Here is an 11,084-nt window from a genome sequence, read left to right on the forward strand (position 1 = left end):
TCATTCGCAGGAGTCCGGGGTCCGAGATGGGGGTGACTTAAAGCAGCACGAGGGAGGTCTCTGTGGTGAGGGGACATCTGCCTCTCGAGTGCAGGGCGGCACAGGAGTCCACACCTGCGATGAGTGCCACAGAGCAGCAGCAGCCTCCCCTGGCCCGCTGGTGTCCTGTGATCACGTGAGACGCCAACGCTGCAGGAAACTGCAAAGGGTCCCCGGGACCTGTCTGTGCTGTTTGAAACTTTATGTGAAGGTATAATTATTTGAAAATAAAACGTTTAAAGAGCGAGCTGTTACAACCATTTACCCAACTAACTCGACTTGTGTAGAAAAAAGGTGGTGCAGTTAGGGCAGTGAGGAGCCAAGGTGGGCAGAACCTGGACCAAACCTGGACCCAGGCCCCCAGCTTGGCCGACCCTCCTGTGCCCCTGGCCCTCTGCTTGCCTGTGGAGCAGCTGAGAGAAGAATCCTAAGGCATGTGGTTCGAATCTGAGGTTTGCAAAAGGCTGGCAGAGCCTGGGCGTGGCCCTGACCGGGCTGTCACGCTAAGGTCGGGATGCCTGGACACAGCCTCTGTCCGCTCCAAACCACTGGAGTCCAGCTGCATCTGAACCCACCCCCCAGCCAGCATCCTTGCCCTGGGGAAACCAGTGGTTTTCATGCGTGGGCTGCAGTGGGGGGCCAGGGAGGTTCTGGTGACCTGGTGGAGCATCAGGCTGCATTTAATGCTGCTCCTCACATCACAGGGAGAGGTGGGAGCCACTGTGTTGTTTTCCAGAGGGGAGAGCAGACGCTGGGGCCCAGAACGCAAAGCTAGGGGAAGAGGCCAGAGCCAGCTGGTTTCCTCCAGCCTCGGCCAGGCTGCAGGGGAGTAGCGAGGGCCGTGGCCCCAAATATGGAGGCTGTGTCCCCGCCCAGAGAGCAGGGGAGGAGCGTGAGCACCAAGATCTGTCAGAAGCTCCTGGGGGGCCGGGCGAGGGATAGCACTGCCCACCTAGGTAAATTCCAATTAGTCACCCACTGCAGGAGGCCACCCGTATTGGTCCTGCTGGTTCTGGAGGAAGCACATAAAATTAAGCATCTTACGCCAGCCACTGACGTGACCGAGGCTGAGGCCTCAGAGAGGAATGGAGAGAACGGAGTCTCAGGTGTGCAAGCCGAGCTTCTCTGAGAGCCAGCTCTCCCGGCGCAGACAGCCCTTATGGAGGAGTCAGACTCCTTCTGCAGTGGCTTCAGCTGGGCAGGGAGGGGGCTGGGCTGTGAGCCCCCGGCCCATCCCGGTCACTGGTTCAGCCTCGAGGGAGGGAGGGGCAGCCCCTGTAAACATGTCACCCTGTGAGGGAAGGACACTGTCCCCTCCTCTCCTCCCCTGACCCGCACGTCTGCAGAGATGCTTCTCCGTGTGGCTGGCACTCCTTCTCACCACGTGGATCTGCGTGTGGGGCAGAGGAACCTCCTTCCTGTCATTTCTCATGACATGGGTCGCCTCCCTGCCCCACTCTCTCTGGGCCTGGCTCACTGCCCACATGCCCAGCAGGACTGTGGTGGACGTGGCCCCACCTGTGGCTGAGCTGGCTGCTCACCTCTGCTGGTCTGGCCCCTCACCCAGGCCCTGGACTGGACACCATGGGAAAGGTGGCCCCTTGTATCTTCTGGGCTCTGGCACCTGCTGGGTCCGTCTCAGTGAGGAGCCCATGAAAGGACTGGCCTGAGGGGCGGGGGCTGTCCCAGCTCCTGGCAGAGGCCTCGGGCCCCTTCCTTCTCCCTCCTGTCCACAGCTGAAAGCCTGGAGCCCACTTTCCTTCCAGAAGCTCTAGGGAGTTTCCCTGACGATAACCCCTATGGGTCCTGAAAAGCTGTGTCCTTCTCAGGCCAGGGTTGCTCATACAGGTGTGTCTCTGCCAGGACCCGGTGACCTACCAGCAGCTGTTTCTCCAAAGACACTCAGTTCTCTGCTGCTGGCACTGTGGCCTTCTCCAGCCACAGCCTGCATGTGACTCCCACTGGGGCCACAAACTCCACATGGCATCTTCCTCACCACTGATGCCTCCCACACCACAGGGTCTGCCAGTTGATCATGTGGACCCCACCCAGAGCTGGCAGCCCTTGGCATCACCGGGCTCATGGGTATGTGTCCTGTCCAGCCTCTCTGTCTCCCTGAGCCTCCCCTCCTGCTCTCTGCTGTCTGCCGTAGCGACAGTGGCCTCTCCACCTCTCATCTAATAACGAGTTCCTGCTAACTTCTAAGGGTGTTTGTGAATGTCTTAATCTGGCATCTTGAAAGAGAGCTCAAGAGTGTGGAAACCTCCCTCTCCGCTGGACATTGTAGGCCCTGGTAAGGCCCGTAGCATCCAGTACCACGGGCCGGCCCCAGTTCCCCAATGCCTGCTGGTGGGGTCCTGTGGCTCCTCGGGGTGGAGATGGGGGCTCCTTTGCCTCCAGGCACAGACTGGGTTTGCTGGGTTCTGCTTGGCTCCCCCTAGCAAAGGCCTCATGGCCGGGAGGTGGGAGAGCTGAAGGGGTCGTGAGTTGTCTCGGGGGAGGAGGCTGAGTCTCTGCACATCTCCCAGGGGCTGGAGCTGGTGGGAGCCACATCTGCCGGCTCAGAGGGTTCAGAAGACTCAGGGTTGAAGCCTCAGGGGCCTTTCAACCCAAACATGCAGCCCCGGGCTTCCCACCCAGACCTCTGGCCCTGGCTCGGCAGGCCAGCCTTGGCCGGTGACTGTGTCCTCAAGGTTCAGCCGTTCTGAATATCAGGGCCTGGGCTTCGTCCACCCTCCCTTCAGGGGATGAGAACTTCTGCATAAGTGACAGAGCCCTGCCTGGCCTTCACCCCTGGCCCTCAGCAGCCCGCCCCTGGCCCTTGGGTGTTTTATCTTCCTGTTGAATACATCCAGTCCTGATGGCCTATTTGGTCCAAAATCTCAATCGCCTGACACATGGGGCCACTCACCAGCGCATTCCCATCCCTCCCACTAACACATATCCTGATTCACCCCCGGCAAAGCTTTGATGGCTGGATGGCCCCCCTGGGCCAGCTCCTGCCAGCTCCACTGCCCACCAGTGCCTGGGTCCCCCCACCCTGAGTCCTTGCTGCCAGCAGGGCAGTCCTGACCCAGCAGCAAACCCCATCTTACTGCCAGGCTCCTCAGACCATTCCAGGGAACAGCCGTCCCAGGTGGGGTCCCCAGAAGCAGACACTGAGATGGAGTTTGAGGTGCAGAATAGCTGTTGGGGTTCCACACTGTGAAAGGATGTGAGAGGAAGCAGGATTGGGCAGAGGGAGAAGTTGGATGGTGACGCCAGCCTGCTGGAGCCTCAGTCAGGCTGAACTGACCAGACTTTTGTACCTTCACCCAGCTCAGTCACCAGGTGTCCGAGAGGGCATGACCATGTGCGAGGTGGCTCTCTGCGGGCTGACCCTGCAGGAGCTGACCGCTGGGGGCTGCCTGCTGACCACGCTGTCTGCAGCTGGACAGTAAGTCTTTCGTGGTAGGGAGTCTCCATGTCCACCATGTCCCCTCACCCCAGCATTTAGGGACTGCTCAGCCTGGGGCGGCTCCCACCTGCTGCCCTAGAGCTCCTGCAGCCTTTACAGTCCGGAGAGACTGGTGGGCAAAGAGCAGACAAAGTGCACAGTAGCCACCTAGAAAAGTCACCCGGCCCCCTCTTTCTGAACTAGGAAGATTCGAGCAAGGCTGATTCAGGGGTGAAGGAAACCAGCAGCTGGAAGAGAAAGATCCACATAAGCAAGAAGCACAGCCACCCCGGAAACAAAGAATCCGGGATTGATGGCATTAAACCCCCAGAGAGACTCAAGGAGGCATTGTGTCTATTATAGAAGAATAGATTGCTGTAAAAGAGAAAGAATAAGAGAAGCGCTTGGAAACTAAAAGTATTATTGCTGAAAAAACTTCAGTAATTACTTTGGAAGACAGAGTAGTGGAAATATACCAGAACATAGAGAAAAAAAAAAAAGCAAAAAAATTAGAGGCCTCTCCCAGTGCTTCTCAGATCTTCCTGTGCAAACAAACCATCTGCAGATCTTCTTAGAATGCAGAGTCTGACTCGAGGCCGGCCCCATGGCATGGTGGTTAAGTTCAGCACACTCCACTTTGGCAGCCCAGGTTCACGGGTTCAGATCCTGGGTGTGGACCTACCCCACTTGTCAGCCATGCTGTGCAGTGACCCACGTACAAAATAGAAGAAGACTGGCACAGATGTCAGCTGAGGGCCCATCTTCCTCAAGCGAAAAAAAAAAAAGAGGAAGATTGGCAACAGATGTTAGCTCAGGGCAAATCTTCCTCAGGAAAAAAAAAAAGCAGAGTCTAACTCTGGGGTCTGGAGCGAGGTCTGAGGTTCTGAAGCTCCTACATCTTCCCAGGAGATGCTGCTGTACTGCTGGTCCACCAGACTGCACTTGGATTCCCAAGGGGTCACCAGGGAGTCACTTAGGAGATCTCACGGTCAAAGAATAAGGCTTTGAGAAATAAAAGAGGGAAAATGGAAGGGAGGAAATTGTGAGAGCCTAACGGAAGAAATTCTGTAGCTGAAAATATCCCAGGTCCAAGCCAGGCAGGATGGATGAACAAAGCCCACTGTGAGACACATCCTTGTGAAGTTTCAGAGTTCCAAGGACCAATGAAGGTCTCAAAAAACTTCAGAGAGGAAAAACAGGTCAGCCACAGGGAGCAACGGTCCAGTGAGCAACAGACTGCTCATTGGCTACCTGATGCCAGAAAGCAAAGCTTCAAAGTGCTGAGAGGATCACAGAACCCTTTGTCCCTGATAACAACGTTTGTCTTAAAGTCCATTTCATCTGATATTAGTGCAGCCAGCTCTCTTCTGGTTGCTGTTTGTGTGATATATTATTTTTCCAATATAACCATTAAAATCTATGTGCACCTAAAACCAGAGCCCCAAAATACATGAAGCAAAAAGTTTACCCAAATGAAGAGAGAAATAGACAATTCAAAAATAAGATTTAATATTCCACTCTCAATAATAGATGGAACAACTTGGCAGAATATCAGCGAGTTAAGAAGACTTGAACAACGCTGGCAACCAGTGTGACCTGACCAGCAGCCACAGAGCACTCCAGCTGACAACAGCAGGTCATACTTTCCTCTCAAGTGTACATGCAACATTCTCCAGCATAGACCACGTGCTAGGCCGAAAAACAAGTCTACGCAAACTTAACGTGTTGAAAGTTATGCAACGTATTTTAACCACAATGGTGTTAAACTAGAAATAAAAAGAAGAAAGGTTTTGGAAATCGATACATATTCGGGAAATTAAAACAACACATTTCTAAATGAACCAGGGGTCAAAGAAGAAATCACAAGGGAAAATAGGAAATATCTGGGGGGCCTGCCCCGTGGTGGAGTGGTTAAGTTCGTGTGCTCTGCTTCTGCGGCCCAGGGTTTTGCTGGTGCGGATCCTGGGCATGGACATGGCACTGCTCATCAGGCCATGCTGAGGTGGCATCCCACATACCACAACTAGAAGGACCCACAACTAAAAAAAAAAAATACACAACTGTGTTCTGGGGGGCTTTGGGGAGAAAAAGGAAAAATTTAAAAAAATCTTTAAAAAATATAAAATAAAATAAAGAAAATATTTTGAACTGAATGAAAACAAATAAACAAAGTCAAAAATTATAGGATGAAGCTAAAGCAGAGCTGAGAGGGAAATGCATAACTGTAAACATTTATAGTAAAAGAGATGAAAGACCTCAAAATTTAAAACCTAAGTTCCTGCCTGAAGCTAGGAAAAAATGAGCAAACTAAATACAAAACAAGCAGGAGAAAAGAATAAAGGTTAGAGAAGAAGTGAGTGAAATAAAAAGCAGAAAAATGACAGAGAAAATTAGTGAGACAGGCATTTCTTTGGGAAGATCAACAGAATTGAAAAATGGTTAGCTAGACTGATAAAGAAAAAATAAAATCAAGAATGAAAGAGGGGACATCACTACTGACCTCACAGAAATAAAAAGATTGTAAAGGAATGTTATGAACAACTTTATGTCAATAAACCAGTTTAGATGAAATGGACAAATTCCTAAAAAGATACAAATTACCAAAACTGATGCAAGAGGAAATAGAAAATGTGAATAACCTATAAAGAAATTGGTTTAGTAATTTAAAAACCTCCGTTCCTCCCCCAAAAAAGCCCAAGCCCAGGTGGTCATACTGGTGAATTCTACCAAAGAATTAACACCACTCCTTCACAAGCTCTTCCAGAAACAAAATAGGAGGAAACACTTCCCAACTCATTCTATGAGGTCAATATTAACCTGACCCCAATACCAGACAGAGGCGTCACAAGAAAACCACATACAAATGAACCGATTTAGACCTTGCCTCATACCACACACACACACGCGCAAAACTCAAAATGGATCGTAGACTTAAATGTGAGAGCTGAGACTACAAAACTCTCAGAAGAAAACATAACTACAATCTTCGTGACTTTGGGTTGGGCGGAGATAACTTAGATGCACCAAAAGCACCATCGAAAGAAAAAAATTGGTAATTGGACTTCATCAAAATTTAAAACTCTGGCACTTTAAAGACAATGTTAAGAAAATGACAAGACAAGTCACAGACTTGGAGAAAATATTTGTAGAACATATATCTGACAAAAGACTTTTATCGAGAATATATAAAGGGTCCTTACAACTCAGTATATATATATTATAAAGATTGGCACCTGAGCTGACATCTGCTGCCCATCTTTTTTTTCACCCTTCTTCTCCCCAACGCCCCCAGTACATAGCTGTATATTCTAGTTGTGAGTGCCTCTGGTTGTGCTGTGCGGGACGCCACCTCATCGTGGCCTGATGAGTGGTTCCATATCCATGCCCAGGATCCGAACTGGTGAAACCCTGGGCCACTGAAGCAGAACGCACGAACTTAACCACTCGGCCATGGGGCCAGCCCCCCTTACAACTCAATATTAAGAAGATAATTAACCCAATAAGAATGGGCAACAGGGGGCCGGCTGGGTGGCGCAGAGGTTAAGTTTACACATTCCGCTTAGGTGACCCAGGGTTCACCAGTTGGGATCCCTGGTATGGATCTAGGCACTGCTTGGCAGCCATGCTGTGGCAGGTGTCCCACATATAAAGTAGAGGAAGATGGGCACAGATGTTAGCTCAGGGCCAGTCGTCTTCAGCAAAAAGAGGAGGATTGGCAGCAGATATTAGCTCAGGGCTAATCTTCCTCAAAAAAAAGAAAAAGGGCAACAGATTTGAATGGACATTTCTCCAAAGAAGATATACATAAGATCAATAAGCATATGAAAAGATGCCCAAAATTAGTCATTAGGGAAATTCTAATTAAAATCACAATGAGATATATTTATATTTATTAGAACACTCCACCCAACAACAGAAGAATACACTAGAATTTTCTCTGCTGCACATGGAGCATTCACCAAGAAAAGCCATATTGTGGACCATAAAACAAGTCTCAATGTATTTAAAATCATACAATGTATGTTCTCGGACCATATTGACATTAAAATAAAAATCAATATCAGAAAGATATCTGGAAAGTCTCCAAATATTTGAAAATTGAATAACACACTTCTAAATAACCCATAAATCAAAGAAAAAGTCACAAGGGGAATTAGAAAAGATGTGTAACTGAAAGAAAATAAAAACACAGCTATCAAAATTGGTGGGATCTATAGAGCACTTAGTGGGAACTTTATAAGAAAATTGAAATCTTGATTCCCACTTCAAAAAACCTGCTCAGCCCCCACATTTTCATTTCCAGTAAGTAGTGTCCCCGTTCTCTCAGTTGCTCAGGACAAAACTTCAGTGTTATTCTTGGCTCCTCGCCTTCCTCGTCCCGTGTCTTGTCACCTCTACGTCTCTCGCCTGGCACATGGATTATCCCAGTAACTTCCTGGCTGGCCACCCTCGTTCCTTTCTTGGTTATCCACAGAGCAGCCAGGTGGTCCTTTCTAAAGAATAAGTTGAATCGTGTCACTCTCCTGGTCTAATCCCTTCAATGGCTTCCTGTCTCACTTAGAGTAAAGGTGAGGCCCTCATCATGGCCTACTCGGTCCCACATGATCTGACCCATGTCCTCCCAGCATCCTCCCTGTCTGCTTCTCACTCACTCTGCTCCGTGCCACACGCTTCCACCACAGGGCCTTTGCAAGTGCCACTCCCTCTTTCTGGAACACTCTTTCCTCAGATATTTGCATGGCTCGCTCTCTCACTCCATTCAGATATCTTCTCAAACGTCTTTTAGGGGAGGCATTCACAAAAATAGCAACCTGTACTGATTAGTTAGTTGTCTATTGCTGAACAACAAATTGCCCCAAAACTTGATGTTTAAAACAACAATAAACATTTATTATCCCCACAGTTTCTGTGGTCAGGAATTCTAGAGCAGTGTGACAGAGTGGTTCAGGCTCAGAGTCTCTCCTGAGGTGACAATCAAGACATCAGCCAGGGCTGTGGTCATCTGAAGGCTCGACTGGGGCCGGAGGGCCTCTGGGGTTTCCAAGGTGTTGCATTCCCACATCTGGCTCATTGGTGCTGGCCGTTGGCAGGAGGCCACTGGCATGGGGTTCCTCTCCACAACAGCCCCTCCCAGGGCTGGTGGACTTCCTCACGACAGGCAGCCAGCCGGCTTCCCCCAGAGCAGAGGGCCCAAGAAGGACAGTGCCAGATGGAAGTCACACATCATCACTTCTGCCACAAGCAGAATGTGGTGCAGGAATAAAAAAAGGATCTGCAACTAAGATATACAACTATGTACCAGGGGGATTTGGGGAGATAAAGCAGAAAAAAAAAATAGAAAAGTCACCAAGTCCTCTCCATGTGGGCTCCCCCTTTGGAGGGGATGCAAAGAAACTGCAGACATGTGAAACCCACCACACAGTCCTGTCACTCTCCATCCTCCTGCTCTGCTTTCCTTCTCTTCAGAGTATGGGAGGCTGCATGAAATGGTCTAAGTACTGATTTGCTTTCCATGTGCTTTGAGCTGAGGGCTCCCCCTCCCACCACTGTCCCCAGCACTCAAAACAGTGCTTGCCACATGGGATGTGCTCAGTATGTGTTGAGTGAATTAAATGTGAATGTTGAGTCTTGCCCACAATGGGATCTGTGGGGACTTTGTGGTATTGGGAAGATGGGTTTCCTGGAAAGGTGGAATTTGGAAAGCCAGAGAGGATGGGGACAAGAATAGGAGGGCTCTTGTGGTGGAGGCAGGCAGCAGAACCATGGGAGCAAAGGTGTGTGAGTGGAAGTCAACATGAGAGAAGCAAGACGGCATCATTGGTGTCTGAGGCTGCTCTCTGGGAGGGCCCCTGGCTTCCCCAGAGCAGAGGACAGAGACCCTGACTCCAGGCCATGTCTTCACCTGGCAGCCAGGTCTGCTGATGGCCAGCCCAATTTCCCAGTACTGAGTGGGAGGCAGGCCCTCACAGCAGGTGGACACCAGGCAAAGTCCTGTCCTCTGACCACTTGGCCAGCCAAGGGCAAGGTGTCTGGACACAGCTCTTGGACACCTGCTGTTCCCTGCCTGTCAGCTTTCTCCTCTCAAACTGGCTTTCTCTTGACAGAGATGTGTCCACAGGTGGCTCTTGAGCCCCAATTCTCAGAGATTCACCTCCAGAGAAGATGTAGAAATGGATTCTTGTCCCAGTTTCTGCTCTGGCCAAAATCTCAGGGAAGAACCCTGAGTGGTTGGCTTGGGTCATGTGACAACCCCTCGGTCAGTTGACTGAGGCCAAGGGGGGGTCTGCATCTATGACTGACAGCCCATTCTGGAGCCCACTGTTGGAGTGTGGCTGCAGTTCCCAGAGGAGAGACCAGATATTGGGCAGAATGAGTGAACACTGAGGTGGCCGTGCATCCAGAGGGCACCTCCCCATGGAGGCTTGGGGCAGGACCTGGCCTCCCTCCCCACCTGGGGCCAGAGACAGCACCCCAGTCTCTTTGGTTCTCCCCACAGAATTTGACTCACCAGGATTGACAGGGATCAAGTCCCAGCCAGTTCATCTGTCACCTCAGGGCAAAGCAAGTCAGGCATCCTACAGCCACACCGCCATGATGGGAGGTGGGGACAAAGCCCACCAGGTAAAATGGAGAGCTGACCCCAGGAGAGACTCATTTCTGGGAGGGAGCCGAGGCCTGGGGCACAGGCACAGCCTCCACCCCATCCGTGAACACTGGGAGCTGCACAAGGGGCTCCAGACAAGAGCCCGAGCACCCCTAGCCTGGGGGGCGGTGGCGTGCTGGTAAACATACTCTGAAGAGAAAAAAAGGGGCCCTGGTTTTCAGGGTTTGGCAATTTCCATGGTATAAATACTCCCACCATGGCCAATTGCAAGCTCCCAACCATGTAACAGCCAGCTCACAGATTTCTGAATATTTAGAAATGGCCCCTCGAGTGCCAGTAGGAGCCGTTCCAGCACCCCACTGCGGGACTGGGGTGGGTGGGAGCGGCCAGGCCTCTGGCTGCAGCCCCTGCTGAATCCTTTTCCTCCCCACACTGTCCTGGAGCTGTCTGGGCCACAGCAGAGCTGGCTGACCTGGTGGCTGCCCAACCCCATGCACCCATGCAGCCTCCAAGCTCTGACCTGCCAGAGGCCACAGAAGCCTGGAGATCGGTCACAGACCCTGTGGAGATGGGGCCAGCTCTTGGCCCCTGAGCAGCCCCCACATGCCCTCCGGCGAGCCCAAGGGTCGAGTAAGTGTGCCCAGGGCTGGAGTTCCTTCCACTGGGGACCTTAATCCCTGAACGGAGAGGTGAGGGGCTGCAGCAGGGTGTGGGAAGACTAGCCCCCAAGCAACAGTTCCCTTGCATTGAGAGAGAAGGGGCCAAGAAAGGGCGCACAACTCAGTGCCAGAGGGTCCCGCAGTGTGGGGTCTGTGTGTGGTTCTGGAGGGGGGGGTCAGCCTAGTGATGAGAACTGCAGGGGTGACAGGGAGTGGGGCCCTGATGGGAGGGGCATGGCTCCTCCCTCTTGGCTGCTCAGGACATCACGTAGGTGTGGGGGCGACCCTGCTTTGTCCTCATTGGGGGCTTTTGCTGTTGGGTCTGCAGAATCCTCAGTTGCTATTG

Source organism: Equus quagga, chromosome 1 (assembly GCF_021613505.1).
Source record: "Equus quagga isolate Etosha38 chromosome 1, UCLA_HA_Equagga_1.0, whole genome shotgun sequence".
Taxonomy (NCBI): Eukaryota; Metazoa; Chordata; class Mammalia; order Perissodactyla; family Equidae; genus Equus; species Equus quagga.